Here is a 9,672-nt window from a genome sequence, read left to right on the forward strand (position 1 = left end):
CTCACTTTAGCTTCCTGCAGTGCTTTGCAGCGCTCTGGACAGGGAGTTGGAAAACTTGGGCTTCCCTTAACATTGTCTCCCCAGAGTCTAGCACTCAATAGCAGGCATTCAATATTGATGGAGTAAATTAATTATTTCCAGCCTCACCTGTAGCCCCTAACATCTCGAATCCTCCCTTTCAACATTAGAAAAGTGAAATGATTGTTCTGTAGGATAATCTGTGGCCCTTCCAGCTCCAGAGCTCTTGGCTATATTTTCTGCAATGTGTACTGAGTTGTAATGATTTGTTCATTCAACAAATATTTATTGAGAGACAGAACAGGGACCCCTCTTAGGGGCCATCTAGGCACCCCCCTCCCCAAGCATGGAAATAAAGGAAAATCTTGAGTTCCCTGAAGGGACATTCCAGGCACCTAACTTCCTCAATAAGTCAATGAGCAACCTGATAAGCAAGAAGGTAATAATAGCTTAAGACAGTAGCCAAGGACGTTAGATTCACAAAATGTTTGCTTCCCTATAGAAACTAAAGACGACATATGTCCCTGAGTTGTTTTTCAGAAACCTGGACCTCACCAAATGGAAAATGGTGTCCACTGGCATGGAGATCTCAAACTACCTATCTTTGTTCTAAATTTCTTCCTGAGGAGCCTGGAAGAATTCACAAAGCTTTGCCTCCTTAACCAATTGCAAATCAGAAAATCTTTGAATCCATCTATGACCTGTGGGTCCCTGCTTCAGATATCCTGGCTTTTTGGATCAAACCCACGTATAGCCTCCATGTATTGATTTATGACTTTGCCTGTAACCTCTGCCTGCCTGCCTTTAAAAATCCTTACCTGGGCTGGGCGCAGTGGCTCATGCCTGTAATCCCAGCACCTTGGGAGGCCGAGGCCAGGAGTTCGAGACCAGCCTGCCAACATGGTGAAACCCCTTCTCTACTAAAAATACAAAAACTAGCTGGGCATGGTGGTGGGCGCCTGTAATCCCGGCTACTTGGGAGGCTGAGGCAGATGAATCACTTGAAATCGGGAGGTGGAGGTTGCAGTGAGCCGAAATCTCGCCATTGCACTCCAGCGTGGGTGACAAGAGTGAAACTCTGTTTCAAAAAAAAAAAAAAAAAAAAAGCACACAAAAAACCCCTTACCTGTAAACCATCAGGGAGTTGGGGTCTTAAGCATGAGCTGCCTGATTCTTCTTGCTTGGTGCGATGCAATAAATGCCTCACTTTCACTACAAACCCCAATGTCAGTGTTTGGCTTTGCCGTACTTGAGGGAGGACCTAAATTCAGTTAGGTAACATGAGCAGCTGCTAGCTGCCAGATACCTTGAATAGCATGTGCTAAATGATCATACTGTGTCTATTAAAGGTACATACTACTGCGGCTGAACCCAAGTGGAAGGTAACATCCTGTATCAGAAAGCAAGGGTTCTTGTGTTTGCTAACCCCCTAGCTATGTCCTTGGGCAATCATCAAACCTCCGTAAGCCTCAAATTCTTCATCTGTTAAAATCAATAAAAGGCCTACCTTTGTGAAGATTAAGTTTTAAAAGTGCCTGCCCAATAGTACGTTATGGGAGCGATATGTTAGTTGCCTTACCCCTCCTAGGGAACAATTACAGAAAGCTTTAGAAAAGCGGTAATTGAACTGAATTTTCAACCTTCTCTCAAGGCAAAAGCTTGAAGTTGCCTGGAGAAGAGGAAAGAAGGTCTAAGGAATTTTTTTGTGCGTGTGCCAGAAGACAAATGAGTGAAAGACCATTCATTGTCTGTTTGGAAAGCTATAAATTCTCCTAGCAACAGAAATAGATTATATTGTTGGAAATAAGGCTGGAAGAGCTCCTGCTCTCAACAGCTTGTAAATAGCAGCAAACCAGTTGAACAAAACACAAAAGGTGATGAAACAATACTGGTGAGATATCATTGCAATAGATATTACATTCTCTGAGGAGGTTAGTCTATAAGGCTTTAAAGGAGGCTGGGCCAGGTGCAGTGGCTCACACCTGTAATCCTAGCCCTTAGGAGGCTGAGGTGGGAGGATCACTTGAGCTCAGGAGTTCAAGACCAGCCTGGGCAATATGGTGAAACCCTGTCTCTACGAAAAATTAGCCGGGCATGGTGGCGCATGCCTGTAGTCCCAGCTACTCAGGAGGCTGAGGTGGGAGGATCATTTGAGCCCAGGAGGCGGAAGTTGCAGTGAGCCAAGATTGCACCACCGTACTCCAGCCTGGGCAACAAGTGAGATCCTGTCTCAATATATACATAAAAAAGGAAGCTGATTTTCGGCTAAGCTTGGAAAGCTCGGAACAAAAGTGAGAATGAGAATATGTTCAGGGTTCCTAGAGAAGATGGACTGAAAACAAAATATACCCTGAGGGCAAGTGGGAACTGTGGATGGTAGTTAGGGAGGGAGGTCCTTGAAATAGAAGCAAATGTGTTTGAAATGAATGTGAGAGAATATTCTTAGAGGTGAGTAGGTGTTTGTGAAAATAGTACTTCTAAGAAGTTCAGTCAAGTAGTGATGTAGAACAAAGAAGAATATTTTCTTTGAGTAGTTCCTATATACTAATGTTTTTACATGTAGCTTCTCATTTGATGCTCCAGTAACCTCATGAGGCTGGTGTTATTATACTTTCCATATTACAGATGAAAAAAAAGACAGGTAGAGGTTTAAATACATGTTCAAGTCACACAGATAGTACTGGTGGGGTACAGATTAACACTCACATATGAGTTCTACTCCATGCTTTATGTTCTATGGTCCCTGCAGTGTGGATGGGAACATGGAAAGCCCAAGAATGGTAGATTGGCCAAGGGGCTTGATGACTTACAATATCAGTTTTTGCTATTTTGGTTGTGACGGTCTCTTAATTATAAATAAGAACAATAATTCTTTTTTTTTTTTTTTGAGATAGGGTCTCACTCTGTCACCCAGACTGGAGCACAGTGGTACGATCTTGGCTCACTGCAACCTCCACCTCCCAGGCTCAAGCGATTCTCCTGCCTCAGCCTCCCGAGTAGCTGGGATTACAGGTGCATGCCACTACCACCCGGCTAATTTTTGTATTTTTAGTAAAGACGGGGTTTCAACATGTGGGCCAGTCTGGAAGAACAATAATTCTTAAACTTATTTCTTTTTTGCTTTTTGCTTCTGTCAGACGTGTGTGTTTGTGTGTGTGTCTGTGTGTGTGTGTTCTCCTTCAGAACATAACCATCAACCTCCAATCCTTGCTAAATTACTTCTCATGCCAAACTGCATTTAATCTTAGGTTTATAGGCCAGATCTAATTTTCTTTTTTGACCTAGAGGTTTTCTTATTGTTATTCTGTTTACCTCTCTCCTTTTGGTTAAATAATTAAAAAAAAATCTTCCACAGATTATTTGCCTTAAAAGTACATGTGAGATTTCCTTCCTACTTAATTGACTAGGCTCTTTTAAAATATATAAACATTGATATTTTTCCTAATGTATTATATACCATTTAAAATATGAAATATGAATCATTTATATCTTGTAATGTATCCACTTAATTATATGCTACAATTATACATTGTATGGGTCTAAAAATGATTCTCCTATATCACTGTAATCCTCAAATGATTAAAGAAATACTTTCATTTCCAGTTCAAATACCTTCTGATACTTAGAATGTGAATATGATATTATCAAAATTGTCACAGGGAATTCTGCATAAGAATATCTATTGATAATGATTACAAAAATTAAAATTGATATAGAAAAAATCAGATTGGAAATGCTTTCTTTGCATTTAAAAACAACAAATCATGATCAATAAAAAGATCATAGTTCTCATCCTCTATTCTCACCCTTCTGCCCAAAAACGTAGTTCTAAAAAACCTTTTCAAATTTATCAAACAAGAGATGGAATTATTGAAAGGCAAAGGAATCAGAGCAGATGCTATGTTGAACATTTTGTCCTTTGCTGACCTCAGTAAAAGGGGTGGTTCAAATTTCTTACTACAACACTACAAAAGTGGATTCCTCTATATCTTTTAACATTTTTATACTCAGATATTCTATGTTATGTATCTGACAATTTTTAAGTGACGGAAGACGTTTTTCTTGTTTCCACTGACTCTTACTCATAGTGGTTTGTCTTCTAGTATATATGAGTTGGCAGCTTCAACAGATTTTGTGGGAGTTCTGTGGGCCTACCTTGGGAAGGCTTTCCTCTAGAAAGTTTGCATCTCTCTCTCTGGTAGTCAAGGCATATTCTTAATCTAGTACCACTTCAGTCACAGTTTTGGCTCACAATGAGAGTGTCAGATCCCCTACCTCACTGAAGTTTCAAGGCTCAGTGTCCCTACAGCAATGTTGCTTTAGGAATCCAATCTCAGAGCAATCTCACACCTTCTGGCAGCCAGATTGTTTAAGCAGGCTCTCTGTTGATTTAGCTCCCTCCTACTCAGGCCATGCTTTGTCTCCTGACCTTATTTTCCAGCGATTCTGTCCCACGTTTCCAGTTTCTTCTCAAATCTTCAGATGGCTTAAGCTCCAGATCCTTTCCATTTCAGTTCCAGTGTCTGCCTGGTCTGGGCTAAATTCATGGTTTATTTTTTGTTGTTGTTTGTTTTTTTTTGTCTAATCTGTGGAGAGCTATCCTACCCTTGTGAGACCAATGAAACCTCAGAAAATGTGTCCTATCCCAGGTGTAGTTTTGAAGCAGGCAGCTCCCTCAGGGCTCCTGAACATTCATAAAACTGGAAGTGAGACTCTTATGTTGGAGATAATAAAAAATTCAGCCAAGCATGGTGGCTCACGCCTGTAATTCCAGCACTTTGGGAAGCTGAGGCAGGTGGATCACCTGAGATCAGGAGTTCGAGAGCAGCCTGGCCAACATGGTGAAACCTCATCTCTACTAAAAATACAAAAAAATTAGCTGGGCGTGCTGGCACACGCCTGTAATCCCAGCTACTCAGGAGGCTGAGGCAAGGGAATCACTTGAGCCCGGGAGGCAGAGGTTGCAGTGAGCTGAGATCACGCTGCTGTACTTTAGCTTGGGTGACAGAGCAAGACTCCACCAAAAAAAATTAATAAATAATAAATAATAAAAATTTGATTTGTACATTCATGTTGATACTTTTTCTTCTACATAATATAATTTTTCATAATCTCCCACTATAGGCTATTTAAAAAAATTTTTTTAGGGGTCAATTTTTTTTTCTATTTTCTTTCTTTCTTTCTTTTTGTTTTCTTTGAGATGGAGTTTTGTTCTTTTGGCCCAGGCTGGAGTGCAATGGCGTGATCTCGGCTCACTGCAACCTCCACCTCCCGGGTTCAAGTGATTCTCCTACCTCAGCCTCCCAAGTAGCTGGTATTACAAGCATGCGCCACCACACCAGGCTAATTTTTTGCATTTTTAGTAGAGATGGGGTTTCACCATGTTGGTCAGCTCATCTTGAACTCCTGACCTCAGGTGATCCACCCTCCTTGGCCTCCCAAAGTGCTGGGATTACTGGTGTGAGCCACTGCACCTGGCCTATTTATTTTTAAAAATTTCAACTTTTGTTTTAGATTCCAGGGTAGGGTACACATGCAGGGTTGTTACATAGTATATTATGTGATGCTGAGGTTTGGGATATGATTGAACCTGTCACCTAGGAAGTGAGCATGATACCCAACAGTTTTTCAACCATTTCCCTCCTTTTTCCTTCCCCCATCTAGAAGCCCCCAGTGTCTATTATTGCCATCTTTATGTCCATGAGTACCCAATGTTTAGCTCCTATGTATAAGTGAGAACATGCAATATTTGGTTTTCTGTTCCTGTGTTAATTTGCTTAGGATAATTGCCTCCAGCTGCATCCATGTTGCTACAAAGGACATGATTTCATTCTTTTTTATGGCTGCGTAGTAATCCATGGTGTATATATACCACATTTTCTTTATCCAATCCACTGTTGATGGGCACCTAGGTTGATTTCATGTCTTAACTATTGTGAATAGTGCTGCCGTGAACATACAAGTACATGTGTCTTTTTGGTAGAACAATTCATTTTCTTTGGGATATATACCCAGTAATGGGATTGCTGGGATGAATGGTAGTTTGTTTTAGGTTCTTTGAGAATCTCCAAACATCTACAGTGATGGGACTAATTTACATTCCCACAAACAGTGTATAAGTGCTCCCTTTCCTCTGCAGCCTTGCCAGCATCTATTGGGGTTTTTTGACATTTTAATAACCGCCATTCTGACTGGTATGAGATGGTGTATTAGTCCGTTTTCACACTGCTTATAAAGACATACCCAAGACTGGGCAATTTACAAAAGAAAGAGGTTTATTGGACTTACAGTTCCACATGGCTAGGGAGGCCTCACAATCATGGCAGAAGGCAAGGAGGAGCAAATCACATCTTACATGGATGGAAGCAGGCAAAAAGAGAGAGAGCTTGCGCAGGAAAACTCTTTTTAAAACCACTAGATCTTGTGAGACTTATTCGCTAGCACGAGAACAGCACGGGAAAGACCTGCCCCCATGATTCAATTACCTCCCACTGGGTCCATCCCACAACACGTGGGAATTCAAGATGAGATTTGGGTGGGGACACAGCCAAACCATATCAGATGGTATCTTATTGTGGTTCTGATGTGCATTTCTCTGATGATTAGTGAGGATGAGCATTTTTTCATTTTTTCATGTTTGTTGGCTTCTTGTATGTCCCCGTTTTAGAAGTGTCTGTTCATGTCCTGTCCTTTGCCCACTTTGTTGTTGTTGATTTTATTTTTATTTATTTATTTATTTTTACTTGAGACAGGGTCTCACTCTGTCACCCAGGCTTGAGTGCAGTGGTGCAATCTCAGCTCACTGCAACCTCTGACTTCTGGGCTCAAGTGATCCTTCCACCTCAACCTCCTGAGTAGCTGGGTCTATAGGCATGTGACACCATGACCAGCTAATTTTTAATTTTTTTATAGAGACAGGGTCTCCCTACATTGTCCTGGCTGGTCTCAAACTCCTGGCCTCAAGCAATCCTCCCTCCTTAGCCTCCCAAAGTGCTGGGATTATGGCCATGAGCCATAGGCTGGGTGCAGTGGCTCACGCCTGTAATCCCAGCACTTTGGGAGGCCAAGGCAGGTGGAGCACCTAAGGTCAGGAGTTTGAGACCAGCCTGGCCAACATGGTGAAACCCTGTTTCTACTAAAAATGCAAAAATTAGCTGGGTGTGGTGGTGGGTGCCTGTAATCCCCACTACTTGGGAAGCTGAGGCAGGAGAATCACTTGAGTCTGGGAGGCAGAGGTTGTAGTGAGCTGAGATCACGCCACTGCACTCCAGCCTGGGTGATGGAGTGAGACTCTGACTCAAAAAAATAACAATAATAATAATAAACAAGCATGAGCCACCATGCCTGGACTTTTATCCACTTTTTAATGGGGTTGTTTTTTGCTTGTTGATTAAGTTCCTTACAAATTCTGGATATTAGACCTTTGTCAGATGCATAGTTTCTCATTCTGTAAGTTGTCTGTTTACTCTGTTGACAGCTTTTTTTGTTTGTTTGTTTTTTGTTTTTTTGCTATGCAGACACCTTTAATTAGGTTCCACTTGTCAGTTTTTATTTTTATTGCAATTGCTTTTGAGGACTTAATCATAACTTTTTTCCTAAGGCCAATGTCCACAGTGGTGTTTCCTGTGTTTTCTTCCAGTATTCTTATAGTTTGAAATTTTACATTTAAATTTTTAATCTATCTTGAGTTAATTTTTGTATATGGTGAAAGCTGGGGGTCCAGTTTCATTTTTCTGTGTATGGCTAGCCAGTTATCCCAGCAAGATTTACTGAGTAGGGAGTCCTCTCCCCATTGCTTATTTTTGTTTAGTTTGTTGAAAAATCAGATGGCTGTAGGTATGCAGTTTTATTTCTGGGTTCTCTATTCTGTTCCATTGGTCTATGTGTCTGTTTTTGCACCAGTACCATGCTGTTTTGGTTACTGTAGCCTTATAGTATAGTTTGAAGTTGTGTAGTGTAATGCGTCCAGCTTTATTCTTTTTGCTTAGGATTGCTTTGGCTATTTAGGTTCTTTTTTGGTTCATATGAATTTTAGATAGTTTTTTCTAATTCTGTGAAAAATGACATTGGTGATTTGATAGGAGTAGTGTTAAATCTATAGATTGATTTGGGCAGTATGGCTATTTTAATGATATTGATTCTTCCAATTCATGAGCATGGAATATTTTTCCATTTGTGTCATCTGTGATTTCTTTCACTAGTGTTTTGTAGTTCTCCTTATAGAGATCTTTCACCTCCTTGGTTATCTGTATTCCTAGGTATTTTACTTTTTTGGTGGCTATTGTAAATGGGATTGTGTTCTTGATTTGGTTCTCAGCTGGAATGTTATTGGTGTATAGAAATGGCACTGATTTTTGTACACTGATTTTGTGTCCTGAAACTTTACTGAAGTTGTTTATCAGTTCCAGGACCCACTACAGGCCTTCAAAAAGCTGAGGCCATGGTTTTCTAAAGACTGACACACAGCTCAGGTGCTGATTTCTCAGTCACAGTGAAGGCTCCAGTTTTTCCCCTGAAGTCTGGGAAACTTTTAAAAATAACCCCCAGAGAAGAAGCTTTAGTCACTTCAATCCTGATAGCCACTTTATTACCCCATCATAATAACTTTTCGGAAATGCTTTAATCTATTTTATTCAATCAGTTACTATTCTCTCACTTGCCCCCCACTTTCTTGGCGCCATCCCTTAATTCATGATTTACTTCCATACGAAACACTTCTCTTTCTCTTCCTTTTCTATATATATATAAACCTATCCAATTTTTTTTTTTTTAAACAGGGTCTCGAGGCCAGGCGTGATGGCTCACGCCTGTAATCCCAGCACTTTGGGAGGCCAAGGCGGGTGGATCACGAGGTCAGGAGATTGAGAGCATCCTGGCCAACATGGTGAAACCCCACCTCTACTAAAAATACAAAAATTAGCTGGGCATGGTGGCGGGCACCTGTAGTCCCAGCTACTCGGGAGGCTGAGGCATGAGAATCGCTTGAACCCAGGACATGGAAGTTGCAGTGAGCCGAGGTTGCACCACTGCACTCCAGCCTGGCAACAGAGCAAGACTCCATCTCAAAAACAAAAACAAAAAAACAAAACAAAAAACAAAAGAACAAAAAAACAGGGTGTCAATCTGTCACCCAGGCTGGGGAGCAGCAGCATTATCAGAGCTTACTATAACCCCAAATTCCCAGGCTCAAGTGATCCTCCCGCCTTAGCCTCCAGAGTAGCTGGGACTACAGATATGCATAACCATGCTGGGTTTTTAATTTATTGTAGAGCTGGGGTCTATCTTGCCCAGGCTGATCTTGAACTCCTTGGCTCAAGCAATCCTGCCACCTCAGCCTCCCGAAGTGATGGGATTACAGATGTAAGCCACCATGCAGGGATATCTTTCCCAATCTTCAAGGACAAGTGTCAGGACTATTTTTTTTTTTCCATGAAGCCCTTTCTCTTGCTCTTATACCAGGAGAAACTCATCTCTGCACACTTTAAAATTTCATACCTTTGGATCAGTCCCTTTTTTCTACCACACACTTTCTATCTCATGTTAGTTATTTGCATGCATTTCTCCTCTTTCTTATTAGACTATAAATCTCTTGACCACAAGATCCATATGTATATTAGATTTGTAATATCAAAACATCTATAAAGAGTAGGTGCT

This window comes from Pan paniscus, chromosome 7, assembly GCF_029289425.2.
Source record: "Pan paniscus chromosome 7, NHGRI_mPanPan1-v2.0_pri, whole genome shotgun sequence".
Classification (NCBI taxonomy): Eukaryota; Metazoa; Chordata; class Mammalia; order Primates; family Hominidae; genus Pan; species Pan paniscus.